The sequence below is a fragment of the Salminus brasiliensis genome, chromosome 22 (genome assembly GCF_030463535.1).
Source record: "Salminus brasiliensis chromosome 22, fSalBra1.hap2, whole genome shotgun sequence".
Lineage (NCBI taxonomy): Eukaryota > Metazoa > Chordata > Actinopteri > Characiformes > Bryconidae > Salminus > Salminus brasiliensis.
In genome coordinates, this window is record NC_132899.1 from 10,769,933 (window position 1) to 10,791,555 (window position 21,623).

A 21,623-nucleotide genomic window follows, 5' to 3' on the forward strand; every position below is an offset into this window, starting at 1 on the left:
ATGGCTAACGTGTGCTGAAACAGGATAGCAGTCTTTATCTTACTATGCAATGAGGCAGCGGCATTGCAGGAGAAGAGTTCATTGAAGCATCCCATTAATGAAAAATGTGCTGCAAAGGAAAACAAAAGCAAGAGTTGTACATGCTAATCAGTTGTTGACACTGTCAGAGCTGATGAGCTTGTGCTTTTAGCTTGTAACCATGCATGTAAACAACAGATGTATAGGCGCTTTCTACTGAAGAACTAAGCAGCCCTCTCCTTTCCAAAGCCTTGAAGATATTAAACCATTCCAGTGAAGAATCAATAAGCAAGACCACTCAATGGACTTACAGTGATTAAATACAATATTATTGAGGCTCAAAAGAGGGCCACAATAAGCCACCCTCAGATTTGTACCAATTGTGTCAGAATAGTCATTCATGTTAAAAACTTTCCTTTAGAAGAAGGGAGAACAAACTGCAGAATTAGCTTCTGTTAATTACACGCATCCACTGGTAATTTGCGGCCTGCAGGGATGGTGAGTGACATAAACATGCTAAATAGTGGACTGTTGAACCACATTCTACCTCAAAGCAAAGGAAACAGGGGAGTTTCATTTATGTTTTTATGTTAGCCTGTTATTTATTCTGTATATATATATATATACTTTTAACCAACCATACAAAGATTTCACAGGTCTCAGTGCACATTAAGCCCTGCCAAACTAGCAATACTAGCAATAAAGGCCTATTCACACAAAGTACATTTTTTTCCAGACAAATAAATGATGCAATTTTTAAGATAGTAGAACCTTTACACCAAACTTGACGTGTTTTTGCCTTCTGTGCTCTGTAAACTGAGCTATTATCACACAGCTCTCAAATTCCCACTTCTTCATTTTCCTCTGCTTCCTACCTGCTTTTGCTCTCTTTCATTTCCCTCCTCTACATGAGTGCTCATTAGAGAAGGAAGCTATAATTAGCAGTTCTTTGTGGACATGAATAGACTAGGACGCACCTAGACAAACAGGTAAATTTTAATGGATTGGGTCTTGGCTAATTTAAACCCAAACCGGTTCCGAGCCTTTGTTTTAACCATAGTGTTCAGAGCTCTATCCGGTGTCCTCAAGCTGTTATTAACCGACATTATTGCCCAGTTGGGAGCAGTGTGGCCGTTCTAAGAAGGTAAGTGAAGAGTTTAGAGACTGCACTATTTTACACTGGAACATGAACACAAAAAACTAAAAAATGAACCATGAACTACTATGAATTTGTCTCTATTATGAACCAGTTATTTCTCATCAGTAGTCAACAGTTCGGTATTGGCTGAAATTTCGCATTAAGAGACTTAGATTGGATCGGGGGTTCCAAAATGATTCCATTAGCCCTGTGTCTAACAAACTTTTAAACCTTTGCCCAGCCTGGTAAACCCTTAGGGTCGGAGAGCTGTGAAGCTGCACAGACTGAACCTAAATGAAAGTGAACGATCCCACTATGGCTCCTTTCATCTCCCAGCCCCTCCCCTCTCTCTAGCTCAGGGATAAACCATTAAAAAATAATTAACTACAATGTGTACATTAACAATACAGACATACCTTCCAGGAATACCGTGCTCATTTAGGTATGGTTTTGTCTTAACACTGTTTTCTTTTGTAGCAGGTTCTGAATTATCCTTACCCAGGGTGCCTGTGGATCCTTCCAGACCCTTAAGAAGGTGTATTCTCCTGCACTCGCCCTTTTGATTTTTTTTTTTTTTTTTGTGGTAAAGTGTTTAAAACGGTCATGATGGTGAGGCAGGTGACCTGACCTCATCACACCCTCCCTTCAGTACTCCTTCTAAGGCTCCACCCCCCAAATTTGTGCTCATGCTTTGCCAAAGTAACAACAGCAGGCTTTTTAAATGTTGAATGATCAAATACCATGATATAACGTTGAGAGAACATCAAAGTAAGTAATTAGCTTTAACTAGGTTAGCATTAGCTAGGCTTTGGATTAGCAACTGTTGCTACAATTGCGCCTGCCAAGCAAACCAGCTGTGATTGTCTTCTGACAAAACAATATCGAGCTATTTCTGTAAAACAGCAAATATAAGTCATTCTCATCCACCTTTTTCATGCCTTTCAACGTTAGAAGGTCTCTCCACCATCCAAACACCTCACCAGTGTTTAGACCCACCTTCGCCATTGTACTTTTTTGCGGTTTATCGGCTATCTCTTCTTGGCAAAGCATGTCGTTTAAAACGTAGCATGTGCTAGATATACAGTTTTCCCTGACCCCTCCCTGGTGCTGTGCATGAGCATGAACGCCCCCTGTTGTTGACAGGCTGGAATGGTATTGCGTTTACTCTGTCTGTTTCCTATTTAAAGAGCCTGGCCTGAGCAGGAACACCAGACCTTTTTTTCCCATTGTGCAAACTGACCAGAGAGCTAGCAAAACCATAAGGAAACATTAGCTGAATTTTGCAAAATTCAAAAAATGGATGGAAATCATATGCAGTGCTTTTAAAACCTCTTTCAAAATAAAAATTCTAAAAATGAGAACACTTGAACAAACTCCAGCCTCTAAAATGTGGTAAATCAATTCTGTAATGGTTAAATAATATATTTTTAATAAAATCCTGAACATAGTTGTCAAAATGAGGCCTGCAAAGAGCAGAAAACTAGACTAGATCCGTATGTACTAACGTATTCGTTTTTTAGAAGCCGGCTAATTAATGTTGTACATTCAAATATAGTCTGGTCAGTTTATCTCAAAATGAAAAAGAAAGGTCTTTTGTTTATTTTGAAGATCTTCTGGCTTGTTAAATTTAATTTTTCACAGTGCGATTGGGCACACTGCCCAGATGGATAATGAAAGGCGACTAGAATGTGAAGAATTTTCCTATTCATGTGTTTTCTTGATCAAAATAAAAAAATAGTGCTGTGATTATGCACAGCTTTGCAGCTTTGTTGGACCTTTGTTAGTTCTTTACACATCAAAATAAATGAGATGGCATGTTAAGCTTCTGTATTGATCTTAGCTATAGGGTTAACTACACTCTTAAAGATAAAGCTGCTTCAAGTTGTTCTTTGAGCCATGCCATAGACGAGCCATTTTGCCTTTATCAGAAACAGTCTGTAAAAGAAACTGTGAGCATGAGGGTGAACATTTTATAGGTCTAAATAACCTCCACTTGATTGTTCACTTACAGGTTTTTCCCACTCACCCATTTGTAATTCAAACATGGTTCTTGATGGAACCAACTGTGGTTCTTCTATGGTGTCGCTCAAAGAATCCTTTGAAGCACCTTTATTTTTAGGAGTGTAGAGTGTATGATTACCCAAAAGACCTATTTACACAGTATGTTCACAGAGTTTCAAGAGTCTTGACACCTTAGCATGCAAAGAGTACTCACATCAATGAGGTGTTTGCTCTGTCCTCTCAGCTCGAACAACGTGACATAAATCAATACAGAGCAGCCATCTTTGCTTTGTTTGCTGACCCTAGTTCAGCAGAGCCACTCATCTCTCTCTCTCGCCAGTACATCCCCATTTCCACAGCCCATACAAACTGCTCAGAGTTTCCATCAGCCTCAGTCATTAACGCTCTTTTAAGCCTTTTACCTGAAAACATTGTCAAGAGAGAACACATGACTGTATCTAATAAACTATGATAAAATGATTAATAACTTGAGGAAAAAAAAGCTAAATGAATATTTGTAATTACTCTGCTGTTCCATGTGCTGATTTTCTTTTAGACTCATCTACAAGTTGTGTATTAAACACACATATAAGGCTATATTAATGAAACTGCGGCACACTAAATGTGCAGCGCTGTGTTTAAGGCCTGCTCATAAAGTCACCTTGCCGGTGCTCAGCGGGTTTAATGCAGTATTTATTTATTTATTCATTTTTACATGTGACCTTAGGAACAGCCAATCAAATTGATATGTTAATGAGCTTGTGCATTATAATGACAGGTGTTCAGCGCCTGCTAGGATCTCTTAAATGGACCAAAAACCTCACACACACACACACACACACACACACACACACACACAGCTTATCTAGTCCCTGTGGAGAAGTACTGCCAATAGAATAGGACTGTCTGGAGCAGATAAACATGAACCTATTGGCACCATGACTAATGCCAGACCTAGGCTAGAGGGGTATAAAGCCTTCCAGCATTGAGCTGTGGAGGAGTGAAGCTGTGTTTTCTGGATGATGGTTCTTCATCCAATACTTTTGGGATGACTTCCAACATCCTGACCTCACTAACGCTCTTGTCTAATATCCTCAGTAAAATTTTGTATATATATATATATATATATATATATATATATATATATATATATATATATATATATATATATATATATATATATATATATATATGAGAGAGAGAGAGAGAATATATAACTATAGAATTATTTTATCTGGAAGACTATACTAAGACTGGGTAGGACCTCCCTTTGTTCCTCAAACAGGCATGGATCCCAGGATGTTGGGTCCATGTTGACATGGATCATGCAATCACTGCAGATTTGTCAGGACACAAATAAAGCAAACAAACAAAAAAAAAACCTAAATAATAGACTAACTATATTATTCCCTAAATAAAAATCAGCCATTTAGCACAGCCATTTAGAACCCCATGGGTCAGGATGAATTCTGATTAGATATATGATGGACAACTAAGTATAAAAGGCTTCAGTTTGTGTTGAGTATTAAAACTGAAGCACAGTTGAACAGTTTTATACTAATTACAGAACAAAGATGTGTGCTTTTTGTGTGTTCTACACGAGACTTCACTCCAAAATCTCTTTAATTAGGTTTGTAACAATGCATTTCATTCCTACATCAAGGTATACTATTGCATTAGTCAACGGACAGAATAAAATATTGAGAAACTTTAGGTTTATTAAGGTTTATTTCTATATTTACTTCACAAAATATTCAGAGATTCAGGAGAGAAATATGGGATCTGAAAACTCCTACTTTATATCAAATAATTCAGGTGCATTTGTCTCTTTCTGCAAGATTCATGAGCTTCTATGGGAGCAAAAGTTGGATCTTCACAACACCTTTCCCTGAACATGAAACTGCAGACTTCTGTATGATTGATTAAATTAGTCAATTACTGTTCCCTCATATTGAGGTAATCTTGTAATATCACACACCCAGGAGTGATATTGATTTTACTGCAGATTTTATGCGCACTTCAACTGCGACTTTTTTTTTTTATTATTGCATTTCAGAAACTTAGTTTTAACGCAGCGAATTTCTGATATTAAACCATTCCTCTCCTGTTATCTGAGGAAAATGAAGATGGATTCCAGAGCCAACCATTGTGAAAGGCTTGGAGTGAGTCAGAGACTGTTGAGACATCTGTTGTTTGACCTTTATAAAAAATGGATATCAAGAAAATGCCCATATTCAAATGAATGGACAAATTATTGGAAAGGCTTTATTTCCTAAGTCAAGATGAATGAACTCTTTTCAGTTTGTCATTTCGAGAGGTGGACCTTTTTTTTGAGTCCTATTGAAATATTATATCTGCTTGATCTGGCAGAGAAAGGAAAAGGTCAGCTCAGAGAGCAGGGGAGGTAAACGCGGTTTTTGTAGTAATACAGACATTTCAATATCCCCACTTTTCTCCTCTCACCAGCAGCTCTCCTTTGAAGTCGTGAGATTTCTAAGACACACTACTTATACACACCTTCCGTCTTATCTGCACACATTACCCTGCTAGGCATGACCGTCACAGTGGAGTGCAGGGAAAACTGAATACAATTGCCATTATCAACACTCCCAGTCAAAGCCAATAACTTTATTCATGCGAAGCCATCATCTTGTCCTTCTCAGATGTGACAGGAAGATTTCCTGAGCAGTGGGGGTCATTTTTCATCACCAGGCAAGGAACTCATTAGCATTCGTGTCTAGGAGAAGCCCTACCGAACAGGAAAACAGTCGCAGATCCGAGCAGGGAAGCATACAGAGACAACGGCAGAGAGGGTATTACCGGCATTAGTGGAACTCCCTATAGTCTCCCCATATAATACAATCATCCAGACATTTACATTGGGCTGGGTACTACAGTAGACAAGGGCACTGCGGACGTCACAAAAAAAAAACGGCAAGTTTGTAGTGCCAACACCAAGGTCACCGAGAAAGTGGAATGAAGCTAGGCTGGTCTTTAATCTAGGAACTCCTGCAACTCTAGATTTGTGATCTTCAGCTCAAGTAGTGCTTGGTGACACATCGCCAATAGCAGTACAGACAGACAGATAACAAATGTTTCATCCGTTACGCCATTTTATCCTTTACATATTCAATCCATGGCCTGGCAAGGGTGATTGGCAGCATAAGCAGACACCTTCCTAGACTCCTAAATAAGAGCCAATAAGAGCCCTGTATTTATTTAGTTTAGTTCAGTCCATTTATTATTTATAAATGTTTTATGTATTTACTTATTTTAGTAGTATACTGTATCTATCGATTAGATAGAGACCTATATGACCTAAAGAGACCTTACTATGTCTTATTTATTTGACTGCACTTGTAACCTTACAGAAATAGATGTTCAAATTTCTCTGCAAAGCTCTTTCAGTTGGATTTATTCCCAGTTTCTACCTTCTACAAATGTTTATTTATTAATATCGGCATTATGCATGAAAATATTCTCTTCACTGGCTTCCTGTAACAGCCCCTCCGTACTTGATGGCAATGGTCAAAAGCCGATCCGCACCTAGAGCCCTTCGAGCTTCAAGTACAGCTCGGCTCGACCTGCCATCCCTCAAAATCCACGAAAGACAAGCGTCCAGGCTTTTTTCTGTCCTGGCACCAAAGTGGTGGAACGAGCTTCCCCTGAGTGTCCAAACGGCCGAGCCGCTCACTGTCTTCAAACGCAGACTGAAGACCCACCTCTTCCGAGAATACTTGGACGAATAGCAGAGTACTATAGTCACCTTATTGACTTATGCTTAGTAATGTCTAAAGCTTAAACGTATCTTTGAACTATTAGTCTATTCTGTGTGAGGGTCCCCAGGTAGGATGTTGTTTAAGGCCTCCAAATAATCCGAAATGACCCAGAGTGCTTGGAAAGAATACTTCAAAATATATAAAATCTACATGTGTCCTATCTGGAATTCTGGCTTCTGTTTGGTTAGTACCTCATTTTAATAGAAAGAAACAGAACAAAAGACCTTCATGTTTAAGGCATCCCTTTTCATAACAGCATACAGGACAATGAATTTAGAAACTATTGTGATACTGAATTTTATCACCCATAACCACCTTGAAGTATTTAAAAAAGAGAAGGCTCATCTTTAGCATGAATCACAAGGACCAATCAACTTTTCCAATTCCTGACACATTCGATGAAGGTAACCATTAAGCAAGCTGATTAGATGGTTTGCGAAACTCATCTTTTTTCACCCCCACATCTAGACCGCCCCCAGATTATATTAAAGGAATATGTTTTAGACTCTAGAATAATTTTCTAGAGCATATTTCAGCACAAATTAAACAGAGGAGGGGGTTCTAGGACTGCCACCTACAACCACCAGTATCCCACAGTTAAATCCGACCCTGCCATCTGTTTGTCTGAGAGGTATTCTATGAGTACCAATATCTTAATATGCCAATATTACCTCAAATCAATATCGTGATTAACTGAACATTTTACCTCGAGTATGATAAGTGATTGTGTATCGTGAAAATGTCTTTAAATATTGTGATCTACCAGTTTTACCATCTCGCCCAGCACTACTAATATCTGAATACCATTCATATATTCTCATATATGCTTGAGTAACTGATTAACCTCTAGTTGATTTCCTATTTGATTTATCAACAATATATGAATGCTAACAATCAGCCATTTTAACTTTGATGCATTAATGAACCACATATGTAAAAACACAGCAGTAGATGGCACACTTTGACAAAACTGGAAACTAATTACCAAAGCTACAAATACACCTGCATGCTTTCTTTTCTCTTCTTAGCACATATTTAAAGAGAGATGAGTGACAAATCTCTATCAGCTCTTCATTCAAAATGTTATCACCAGTAAGCAATTTGCACCAGTTAACACGGTTTCCACCCCCTACAGACAAACCGTCTGATTTATGAGTAGACAGTGCTGATCTACCTGCTCCACTGTAAATGCTTTAGTCTAATAAAGCTAAATCTAGTTCCTGTAAACTCCTGTAAAGCCTGTGTGTCAAGTTAAAATGTCTGTGGATATGACATCTAATAAAATCGTGTGAAGGTTTGTTTTTTCTAGTACACAAGAGGGCTCGGTTAGAGCTGATACACCTCTGTGAATGATCGATTCTGTTTTGTGTACTGGAAATGAAAAGTGTCAGATACTAACTAATCCCATTACAGCAGGACAAGATACATGTCTGGAACACTTTATTATCCAGGATGTCCTTTAACACACTGAGCTTTCAATATTTTAGTGACACTGCTGATAATCCTTTCGGCCATCCTGGCAATGTCCTGACTGATGGCTGATAACAGAACCTTCGGGCCTTCAGAAAGTGACAGAGCCGTCACCACTCGATCCAACTGCACCCAACGGTAAGTACTCTCATCCCCCTCACGATCCCATCTCTCTTTCTTTCACCCACCCCATCCCTCCCCTTCTCTCTCCCCTTCACCCAACCCATCCCTCCCCTTCTCTCTCCCCATCTCTACCACCCCACAATCCCACCTCCCACAGCCCCCTCCTTTTCTTCTCTGTCAGTCAAGTGGTGGTAAATAAAGGGGAGGTTATGAGAGGCTTCCTCCTGCAACCCCATCCATCACACAGTCTCTTAATACCTACAGCTGTCACCCCTTCAGAGCAGATATGCTGCGTGATGTATTTCACCACCAAAGAGAAAATTAGCCACTCTGGATCTGTTTTGCTGCCTAAACTTAGCATTCCTGTGGGCCTCTGGGGAAAGCTGGGATGACTGTCAATGAGATGAATTACCATTCAGCTATGCTGGTGATTTTTGTTGTAGGGCCTCTTCAAAACCCGGAGATTAAAGCAGGAGCTCAGTGTACTGCTCCAGCATCTATTGACAAATAAAGAGCACCGACTGCATCACTTATGGCCGTTCTTTTATCAGTGCATGTGCAAATCTTGCACTCGATCATGAGATGGCTTCAAAATTGTAGGTAATGTTTAGAAACGTAGTAGGCGTGTATTGGTGCATGTATTTGTACCGATGCATTACGGCGCATGCTATTAGAGTAAATATGGTAATTTCACAGGCAAGCATGCCACCCGGCCACCTTAAGCTGTGAGCTTTTGTATTTGCATGGTATCGTGGGAACTGTAGTAGTTTAGGAGTATTGCAGTGGTAACTGCAAAAACTTACTAATATGTGTACTTATGAAGATGTTTATTGGCCCAGACAATCAACAGGGGCACAGTGTTGCATACTGTTTTTGTCTAGACCCAAAGAGTGCTTTTGTGCTTAATGTGCACATTTTCGTTGTGGTGCAGCCTCCCCGCTGATATGTGGAGCTAGGCCTGAGAGATATGATGGAGGTAAAGGAAGGCAAATTTGGGGTGGTGGGCTGCAGAAGAGGTATGCTGCAGGTATGCTGATTGTCAATTTAGATCGCCAATTACACAACCCGTACATATTCTCTCCCCTCCCACCATCACATGCAACCAACACACCACCACCGACTAGCAGATGCCAGTGACAGCCAGTGCCACAGTAGTGTGAGGTGGGAGAGAGTGCCATCTACCCACCCTAGGGAAAACAAGGGGCCCTGGGTGCCGATGGCTAGCAGCGTGATCAGGATTCGAACCAGCGATCTTCTGATCACAGGGACCGTGTCTGTTTTTTTTTTTTTTTTTTTTTTTTTTTATAAACACAAAAACCCAGCCATAACATTATCACCACTGACAGGTGATGTGAAAAAAAAACATTGATTATCTTGATCTACAGTGGAATCTTGTAAAGGGTGGACCTATTGGAAGGCAAAGTGAACAGTCAGTTCCTGAAAGTGATGTTTAAACAGTAGGAAAAAATGGTGTAGACCACTGGCTCAGAATATGGAGAACTGGCAACAGGGCCATTAACAAGACTCATTGATGTGATTCATGGAGGTCCCACCTTACAATGTACAGGATTCTGCTGGGAGGTCTTGTGAAGCCCATGTCTTGAAAAAGATCAGATCTGTTTTGATGGCACAAGGAGGACCTACTCAATACTAAAGTTATGGTTGATCAGTGTATTTTTTGGCAGCCTGACCCTGGGACTAAAATGTTTGGCATTCACGCAAGGCCACAGATAATGAGGACAGCCATAAGAGGTGACCAGCGAGAGGGTAAAAGGTAACTCTTAGGGAACACCATGACAACTCTCTGCTTTCTATCACTACAGTTGAATTTGGAGCCTATTCATGGCAGCTTTCTCTTCTGTGCTGGCAAACACCTCTCACATTCTGTATGGACCCAGGAAGGTGGGCTATGGAAAGATATGAAATTATTTTCTTTAAAGACAGAATAGCTTCTCTTCACTTCTGAATATATTAGTGCTGAAACAATCACTGCAGCAAATATCCAGAGCTCCATTTTCATGCGCCAGACACTTTGCATGTTGACACTTGTCACTTGAGGCACACTTTGTCACGGATCTCTCCAGGTGAAGGATTGTGTAGTGGAGAAAAAGGTGACTGATTTGGTTGCACAGAAGCCTACTGCAGTTATTTGTCAGCTTTCAGTTGCAAAACAACCCAGGAAGCGTCTTTGTAATTCACTCATTGACTTTCATGTTTCATTCATGTTTAGCTGGTCCATGCATGGCTGTCTCCAGCACTCAAAGACTGGGAACTGGCTAATTGCCTTGTTTTCAGTAAAATCCTTATTGGTACAGAGGTTGACTGAATATTTATTCTTGCATCTACACAACTATTATCACTCAGACGAGCCTTTGTTTTGTATAGCTACACTACAGGTCCCTCAGGTTTTTACTGACCATGGAAAATTTAGTTTTATTCAGTGAGGTAATCTAAGTGAGGTAATCTAAAGTTTACCTCACTTTCACCTTTAGATGGGTTTAAACATTTACTTTCAACCTTCTTTATTGTTTAAAGTCTTCTACTGTTCTAATTGATTTGGAGTTTATTGTTTTTATCTATCTATTCCAGACCTGTTTTTCTTTTTTATTATTTCTATGGTTGTATTAAGCTCCCCCGAAAATACTAGTCTGCTCGCATGTTTCAGGTAACTTAAGGCTCTGCAGATGTCATTGCATGAGGATGATCGGGCAAAGTGACTAATGTTTTGTCTAAAGAGCTTATTTTTACTTTTTACTTTGAGTTTTTTTACACTTACTTGAAACTGACTTTGATGATTTGTTATTTTTACTCAGCTATATAAAAAAAAAAGAGGATCCTTCCTCTGTGGGAGTGACTAGTGACAACCACGCCCTTACACTCTTGTTATTGACCATTGTACAAATTTTACAAATTCTTTTTCAATACTTACTTAACAACTTAGAGGAAACTATGATCTCTAATATGCGCTCTCTTTTTCATTCTAACTAGCTCTGTCAATGACAAGGGCACAAGGCCTTGGAGGTTGTTTGGAGTTGTTTATGTTTTGCAGGAGACTGAGTTCTGCTGAAGGCCGTTACCAAAACACTTAAAGATTCCTTGATGCATTCGGACTGGTTATTCAGGGTAACGGAGCAGAAAAGACAAGATGTAGATACCCCTAGTTTTAATATAACAAATGAATTGTATTTGTACATATATTTGATTTACATACAATTTACATATTTTTAATATTAATTTACATATAATTCACTTTGCAAAAACTTTGAAATGGCAATTTTACAGGAGAAGGAAAAAGACATCTTAACTTTCTATTGAAGTCAATGCAAGATTTTACTGCAAGTCATTTAGGGGCATTTCTATTGGTCCATTCATCATGAAAGTTGGAGACAACATGAAGAACAACTGGTAGCTTTATACTGTGCTAAGAAGACAAAAATGTGGAAACGTTTTGAGGGACAGTGAGGAGACCAAGTTTGAAGCCCAAATGTATTCATTTCCAATTCCTACCCAATTCCTGACTATTGGCGATGGCTTCCACAGTGTCAGGTTAATTCTGATGTCCACACTTGGCTGTTTAGTTAGATACTAATTAGTGTTTTCACAGCCCACCTCCTACTCTCAATAGATTTTACCCAGCATCTCTGTCTTCTTTGGTTTTCTTCTTACTTTATTTTCCTCCACAGGTCTAAAGTATTAAACAGATGGCAGATTTAAACAGCTCACTATATCAGCACCACATAGCGCATTCAGGAAAGATAAAGCAGGATTTATTCAATCAATCAGATCCAATTATATTTTTCTTTTTAATTTTAAAGAATTGTGACTATAATAACTGCTACATTTAAATAAACAGGTCCAATCAATAGAAATAGCAAGTTTTACTAGCAGTGTGGGTGACCGGTTGGTGCGAGTCATTTGCATACAAAAATGTTCTTGATTCAGACTCCGAACATTATGACTCGGTTCAGGTCAGGTCAGCTAAGAGATGATGGGGGGCAGCAAGATCATTTTACCAACCCAGACTACCAGCCACAGATAGCTGTGGCACCACCAATCACTGAACCTGTGATCTTATGATGATAGGACCCACACTTACATGGCTGTGCCCCTCGGCACAAATGCCACAGTAAGGCCAAATAACAATGTGTGTGTGTGTGTGTGTGTGTGTGTGTGTGTGGTGTTGATGTATTAAAACAACTCAACGAGGCCAATATGAGCAAACTCTATGTACACAGTACCATTGCAAACAGAGCCACTGAACATTAATTTTATATTAAACAGTCATAATGATGAGTGGATAGTTCTGAAATGCTGATGGTCCATTCCGATGAAAGGAAATGGCCAATTAGGCACCAAATGACGTACATTATTTATGCTGAAGAATCTTTCTGTGGAAAGATTTCTTTACTGACATATTCTGTTAGATATTCTGATATGCCTACCTTTACCGTCCAGAGCAAAAATAACATGCTGTCAGTACTTCACGGTCTACCAGAGAGCTTCCTGGGGGCTAGTGAAATGTGTTTAAATGACTCATTTATTTATTATTATTATTAATTTGTCTTTGCATTACTGACCTCAGGTATGAAGCGCCGACATGGTGCTACCTACATCACCACTCCTTTGTTGTTCAGGGTCATTTGTTGGTTGTAATTAAACTCTATGTCTTCTTAAAACAAAACAAAACAAAACAAAAAAAAACATGCTCAGAAGACAATAAGCATTAGTATCACATGGCAGCCTTTATCATCTTTATAAACATTTCTATAAAAGCAATTTAAAAAATGACTAAGAATTAGAATATTTTTAGCTTTTGGCAGTGTAAGGCTTTGTTTTGGTAGGGAATGATATTTACGGATGGCCTCAAAGCTGAAGTTTCACCTTCAACAAAGTAGACCTACTCCAACACCTGTGGCCAGTGCTAAAACTCATTTACCGCCATATTACATTAAACATTAAAACCAAACATTAAATATCCACACTGACCATTTGTGACGGGCACAAATTGAATTTGGCTTCCACATTTATCCCATCCATGCAGTGAGCACACACATACACCAGTGAAACACACACAGTGGACAGTGAGCACACATGCCCAGAGTGGTGGGCAGCAGAGAGGGAAGGGCCTTGCTCAAGGGCCCAACAGTGTCAGCTTGCCGAGCCCAGGTATTGAACCAACAACCCTGTCATCAATAGCCCGGAGCTCTAACCGCTGAGCCACCACTGCCCCTTAATATATAATTAAATACATGGTGGCTGAATTTGACATTCTACATTAAAGAAACATTATGTGGCCATTTTACCTGATAACAGCTTTAATATCATTTGGATGCTCCACTGTCTTGTACTAGGGAGAGTTGCAATCATCAATACCACTCCAGCCTGGAACCTCCTCAGTCTACATGCATCTTTTACTTTCAGTGACGGTTTTGTATCTCTCAGCTTGTAAAGTGCACGTGAAAAGCATTGCAAGGTCTCAGACAAGTACAGTTATGTCTGAGCTCTTGTACACCCAACAAAACCAGCTTTCAGAAAGCACAGTAATTATCATCGAGTTGAAGCTTCTACTCAGGTTTCCACTCAGACTTCCACTCATCAGTAACTCACGGTATTGTGTAAACTGTAGGCCTGTACTTCACGCAGAATTTGGTCATCCAATGTGAAGATTTGTCTGTTTGTTCATAGTTGTTTTACCCCATACAGGAACATATTTTTGAGCATTTAAAAATCGAGAAATTAAAAAATAAGACAGACAGAACACAGGTATTAATGTTTAAAATAAGCTTATTAAAATGTAGCCTATTTAATCTGCCCACTTTGGAATAATAATAATTGTCTTATACAGACTTATTAAGCAACTGTATCTTTCATTATTAAAAAGAAAATAATAATAAATAGAATAAATCAAACTAAACTCATATTTTTGATGATAAAATGTTAAGATGAAAAAGTTAATGTAAATTTCCTGTGTTATGACGGGCCCAGCAAAGATATACAAATTCTGAATTAGCCTCTAAATAAACTCCCTGCCTGCATTAAATCTTCCCAGAAAATACGAGAATAGCCATGTACAGTAACTTACCCTTTTCAATTGGTTTGTCGTGTTAGATGTTGTTAAATGACAAGGAAATTCTGACATCCAGAGCTTGAATTTTAGTTTTTTTAGGATTCTCTTTCAAAAGCTTAAAATGCCTTCATACTTTAGATCATTTCTGAAGCATTGTAATTGCTAGGAGGTAACATACTACCCCCTCAGCTTCTCAGTGTGCCTCAACAGTCAACAGCTATCACATGTTGTCATATACATTTTCTATACATTGCGAGAACTGCACAACACTGTGTAACCATATGTCTAAAATCCTGTAATACTACTTTACTGCCTCAGTTCACATGCTTCTTACACTTTCAGTTACTGTTCTGTATCTCCCAGCTTGTAAAGTGCACGTGAAAAGCATGTCCTTAAGTGGTAGCTCAAAGCGAGAATTCCACTTCCCGACTGTAGGGGGAGCCCAAAAGCAAGAACCGGCTATTCTCACATAATGCTGCTTTAACCTACTGTAACTAACTCCATTTATTCACCGTCCATAGTGATGTTTTACCGTTGAACAACAATTACAGCATGCTGAAATCAGACTGCTGCAATCTAACCATTCAACCATTCAGCCATCAGGTTATACAATCTGTGACGATCTGTAACGAGGCTCAGATTTACTCCACGTGAGGCTAGTTTCTTCAGTAATTCATGAAGGAAAAGCAGCTTAATGCCATCTCCTCCATCTGCAGTCCCTCTTGGCAGTGTCCTGAATTGTTTTGGCTGCCTTGGGAAGTTGTGACATTTGCACACTTCATATAGGGATGCAGATGATGCGCGATAGAAGTGCAGGCTTAGCCAACCGATTGGCACACAAATCATCTCGGGCCTGGAACGAGGTCTAGGTGAAACAAAGCAAAACGACCGTAATTGAATTACAGTTGGTTACACTTCTGTGATGGGCGCACTCGCTCATATTCAGCTTCAGTATAAAATCATTCGTAAATCGCTCAACACCACACCACAGCATTAACACACGTAAGCCATATACATTGTTGCTGTTTTTCACTTTCTGACTTAAGGAAAATCTGTCTGATTCTGTCCTTTACATTGGTCAAAATTTCATGACGAATGGACCAATAAAAATGCTTTAAAATGACCTCTGAAGATACAAGGTTTTTGCTTGACAGTGACAATACGCTGGGTTTCTGCCTTTAACATGAGCAAATGGAGCCTAAAATACTCTGCAATGTCTGTCTGATAACCTTAACTCATCAACGTTAAATCCATGCCTCATGGCTTCCCAGAAGACAAGCGTGTATAAGCGGAGTCAGACAAGTCTCTAATGGTCATCCATTCTGTTCCAATAATCTTTTAGACACAAATCACCATGCCTCTGTGGTCATTTCTCCATTTCCTTAATTAAGTTTCGATCAATGACTGTCAGTATGTAAACAGCTTGTACTTGCACGACATGCAGGAAGTACTTGCCCATTAGCATCCTCCATTGATTTTAAACAGCTTAACCTAAAACTGATTGGAAGCTTTGAGCTACTTCAGGGCACTGCTAAGCTGATATACACTTCACTTATTTTAGGAAAAAAAGAAATGGTCTTATTCAACTGGCAGTTTACTTCACTTATGTCAAGCATCTTATATCTTACAATGAGCAAAACATGGTCTGGCTATAGAATAAAAATAAAAAATAAAATATTAAATAATTTATATTATTATTAAATAATATAAATTTAATATACAGACTAGATTTAGATGTATATTTAGATGTAGAGCTGGTGTGACGATCTGTAACAAGGTCCAGATTTATTCTATGTGAGGCTAGCTTCTTCAATAATTCATGAAGGAAACAATAAGGTACGCCAAGTACACTCGCGCAAGTAGACCAGATGCAGCTGATCAGCCAAGCCATGTTTGATAAATGACATGTGCTTCCTTAGTTTACAATGGGAGATGCTAGGCTATCAGTGCTAACCCACATGGTCACCAATCTTTATTTAATTCAGATACACCATATGAACAAAAGTATTGGGACACCTGCTCATTTATTGTTTCTTCATAAATCAATGGTATATAAAAAAAGAGTTTATCCTGCTTTTGTTAGAGTAACAGTTTCTACTGTCCAGGGAATTGCTGTGAGGACTGGACTGCATTCAGCGACAATATTGTTAGTGAGGTCAAGATGTTTGGTGATCACCACCCACTAGTCCAACAGGTTCATGTTTATCTTCTCCAGACAGTCCTATTCTATAGGTAATACTTTGCAACAGGGTCTAGACAAGCTATGTTTGATAACTGACATTTGCATTCTTAGTTTACAACAGGAGAGGCTATGCTAACAGGTTAACCAAGATAGGATATAAACTGTCACCAATCTTGTCTCAGTAAATATGAGCCAAAATCTTTATTTACTTACTTCGGAAATGAATCGGAAAGCGACATAAACAAGCTATTTAAATTGATTTATTTCAACTGAACGCATGTAGTTGATCAGCCAAGACATGTTGGATAACCAAAGTTCTTACAACATTTCTTTGGATAACCAAAGAAAATACAACAGAAGATGCTACGCTAACATAGCTAAGCAACACTGGATAAAAACCGTCATCAATCTCTTCTTGGTAATTATATGCCTTTTTTTCCCAATAGGGAAGCTATTGGAACTACATTCTCACCACGCTTCATGGTACTATTCCACTTTCAAACTTCACCACAATGTGTGGGATGATACCATACTGTGCTCACTATTCACAAAGAGTGCACAACTAGAACTATTTTAAACCCATCACATAAGGTCTGGAGTAATGCTTGCTATTTTTACTGAAGAGCCATCATTTCTCGTCACATCAGAAAAATAGTAAATAGACTACTTTTACTCAAAAGACTAAAACTGACACCATTCTATTGCTCCACTACTTTCCGAAACCTGCTTATTAACAGTGCTGTGTGCAATTGTTGGTGCTAAGTGAAGAGCACCAGCAGAAAACTCCACATGCTAAGAACCATCAAACGGCACCAGCTGGGATCGCCACGCATGTCACTTGGCCCCTAGAGCACAGCCTATCCAGCCCTGATGCAAGAGACAGCGCTGCTTTTCGAAAGAGAAGATCAGTGGGGCTTGGAAATAACAGCCGCTTGGGTTTGCTGAGCACAAAGCAATAGACAATCAGAGGAATACAGCTATCCTCCCCTCACCATGGGCTCATCGCCACACCACTGTTGAATAAGCGGGAGCCAGATTGTCAATGTCCGACACCCTCCTTAGCAGCTCAAGATGGTGCGCGTCTATGCCCAGCGTGAGCTTCCACAGGATGTGACTCTGACTCAGAAATGCTGGTTTAAGAAAGAATCTTCTTTCTATCTCTCAGTCTTTCTTTCCTTTCTTTCCTTTAAAGCTCCTCCTACTTCACCCAACTACATTCAGACAACATAATCCCTGGGGGGGGGGGGTTATTATGAAAATATAAAATATAATATTTAAATAACAGATAATAAACTTCTATCCTATCGACCTGCTGTATCCGTAAAAAGCTAAAGCTCTGTTGTTGACCTGTGTTATCCTTTGTCATAACTATGTCATATGAGGAGCTTATGTGCTCCAGAGAAAGAACCATGAGAATTGGTGACACTGGTATATACATTTTATCCAAGCACCATGATGGCATCACTGTGTTCGCCATCCATCACTGGAGCACTACTAATAGCACTACTTTTTTTGCTCAAGCTTTCGGATAATCAATCAATGCACTGAACTGTTATCCTTGCTGATGTAGCTCTCTGTTCACAGGTTCCTGATCGGGACTGCAGTCTCTAATCTACTTCCTTCACAGGCCGTACATCAGTCTATTCAAACTCCTAAACACATCATCATTATTTTCTCCTTTTTTTCTCGCCCCTATGTGCTGAGCTTCCTTTTGCTGTCTGCTTGCTGCTGATACAAGTCCATTTATTGGATCCTATCATGCTATATGACCCACCCCCCCACCCCCATTTTCACATGTATTGTGTCCTGCTCTGGGGTCTCGCATTGATTCATCCTCACCTCACTGCAGGACTATGCTTCTGACTGCTTACCTGCACAGATTTTATCGTTCTCACTCATGTTTTCGTCTTGTGCGGCTTGATGCCACATTTACTATTTTTTCTTAATTCAGTTTAGTTTTATTGTCGCTTTTATTCCTGTTTTGCTTTTTATTATGATCCGGTGTCGACCTGAGGAAGATGGGTTCCCCTTTTGAGTCTTGGTTCCTCTCAAGGTTTCTTCCTCTCGACCCAAGGTTGTTTTTCCTTGCCACTGTTGCCACTAGCTTGCTCAAAAGACTTGGACCCTGATCTCTGTAAAGCTGCTTTGTGACAACATTTGTTGTAAAAAGTTCTATACAAATAAAATTGAATTGAATTAAATTAATATAGCCCGAATAATTTTTTTTTTCTTTTGAGAGGCACACTGCAAAATAAAGGAGCTACATTTACATTACATTTACATTTACGGCATTTAGCAGATGCTCTTATCCAGAGCGACTTACAAAGTGCTTTGCTATTTACCCAAGAAGAGCCTTAGCTAGTTAGAATAGACTAATAATTCAAACATACCTCTAAGCTTTAGACATTGCTAAACACAATACAATAAGGTGACCATAGAACTATTCGTCCAAGTACTCTGTGAAGAGGTGGGTCTTCAGTCTGCGTTTGAAGACAGCGAGCGACTCGGCCGTTCGGACACCCAGGGGCAGCTTGTTCCACCACTTTGGTGCCAGGACAGAAAAAAGCCTGGACGCTTGTCTTCCGCAGATTTTAAGGGATGGCGGGTCGAGCCGAGCCGTACTTGAAGCTCGAAGGGCTCTTGATGCAGACCGGTTTTTGACCATTGCCATCAGATACGGAGGGGCTGGTCCGTTCTTGGCTTTGTAGGCCAGCGTCAGGGTTTTAAATCTGATGCGGGCAGCTACAGGAAGCCAGTGAAGAGAACGCAGCAGTGGAGTGACATGGCTAAATTTTGGGACATTGAAGACGACCCATGCCGCTGCATTCTGGATGAGTTGCAGGGGCCTGATGGTGCGCAGAGGGAGACCAGCCAGAAGAGAGTTGCAGTAGTCAAGTCTGGAATTGACGAGAAACTGAACAAGCACCTGGGCCCTCTCTAGAGAGGAAGGGTCGAATTCTCCGGATGTTGTACAGGAGCTGTGAATGGTTTTTTTGAGTGATGCCATAGAACAACCATAGAGTGATCCCTAAAGTACCACGTAAATAACTGTGAAACGCGTGAGCATGAAAAATACCTAAATTGGTAAAGAGAAAGGTTCTTTTAACCTTTAAAAGGTTCTTCACACTCCAGATCCAGATCTCTATTACAAGCAAATAGAAACATTACGTTTCTATATGGAACCAAAAGTGGTTCCCTCATGGCCTCACATAAAGAACCATTTGTAGCTAAAACTGTAACATCCTGGCCAAACTAACTTTACTTATGGATGTTCCTCCACCTGAGAGAAGAGTGCTTAGCTGCTGTGCAGACAAGCAAAGCTTCAAATGCTTTGCCTGACGCAGTAACAGAACTTCTGCCAAAGCATAAGAAGACAAAATGCCAAATGCTAATATGAACCAAGCATCATAGAAATGCAAGAATAAATAATATTATTTTTATATTATAATATTTTTGTGCGCCAGTGTTTGTAATTGTTTTGTTAACAGAAACCTTGAACCTGAGAAAGAGAAATGCTAACCAGATGAATCTGATGACCTGATTTATAGCTTACTCCAACAGCTTCATTATGAGTGACCTTTTTGTAAAACTGTGCTTACACTGATACAGTTAAGACAAAACAAGATAACCATATTCATCATTAATGTTGGACACAGATGGAATTTGGCCTCCACCTTTAACCCATACGTGCAGTAAACACACACATACACACTAGTCATCAAACACACACAGGGGACAGTGAGCACACATGCCTGGAGCAGTGGGCAGCCATTGCTGTGGCAGCTAGGGAGCAGAGAGGGTAAGGGGCCTTTCTCAAGGGTTCAACAGTGTCAGCTTGCCGAACCTGGGTATTGGATCCATAACCCTATCATCAACAGGCTGGTGCTATAGTTACAATTATAGCTATAGTTTAAGCACAGACATCAGAAGCGTGTAAGAGGCATGCAGCTATACATGCTAAGTTGCAGGATTACAGTAGCACAGCTGAGCTTTGCAGAGAGATCTAATAGAGAAAGGTTCAGAGCGAGTAACTGTGTGCTCCATTTTGAAATAACACCTGCTGGTAATCAAAATATGCATCTGTTTTATGCCTTATTTCTGTGCGTGTGTGTGTGTGTTTTTTTTTTTTTTTTTTTTTTTTTTTTAATAAATCGACCAGACCGTCTATCTGTACCATTCACCTGCGGATTTTGCTTGTGTTCCTAATCCCGCCATTCCGTAGACCCAAACTCAAGGGGGTTCTAATCTGTACTCCAGTTCTGACAGGTAAAAATGTACTTGGATGTACAAGCGGATGAATAACTAGGTGTTGGCTATTTTAGAGCAAGTTGTCTTCTATAGTATTACCATGACAGTCTAATTAGCTACACTCCAGTGAAGCTTCGCTTGCGGATGTTCTGAGAAGACTCTGAAAGCTGGGATTTCTCTCTGCTTGCCACATATTAAATTACTGTCACATGATATAATCCTACTGGTTGATTGGTGATTTTCACATTTATAACACTGGCTTCCTGCCATGTGATCTTCTAATCAAACACTATAATGCCTATTCTCTTGTATGATCATATATTTTTTATATATTTTTTATATATATTTTATGATCATACTTTTATGCAGTTTCACATAGTCTGCGGAATAGGGTCTTCAGCGGAAGTGGAAGTGAAATTGAGTATAGGTGATTAGTGCAGATTTTGTCAATATCAACTACGATATTTTGTCATGATTATGAAGCCACACTTCTATGTCATCATAAGCACATCTGCATTTAAAGAGCCTCATTCTCCTAAAGTTATTGTTCTTCTTAAATGTGCAAAAAAAGGGTCAAACATAAAAAAAAGGAACATT

At 39.6% G+C, this 21,623-nt stretch overlaps 1 protein-coding gene across 1 annotated transcript in view; it reads right to left on the bottom strand.

Moving 5' to 3' along the window:
- The window catches only part of ca10a (carbonic anhydrase Xa), a 199,276-nt gene that overhangs the window by 151,215 nt on the left and 26,438 nt on the right, over nt 1-21,623 (bottom strand). The window lies entirely within an intron of this gene.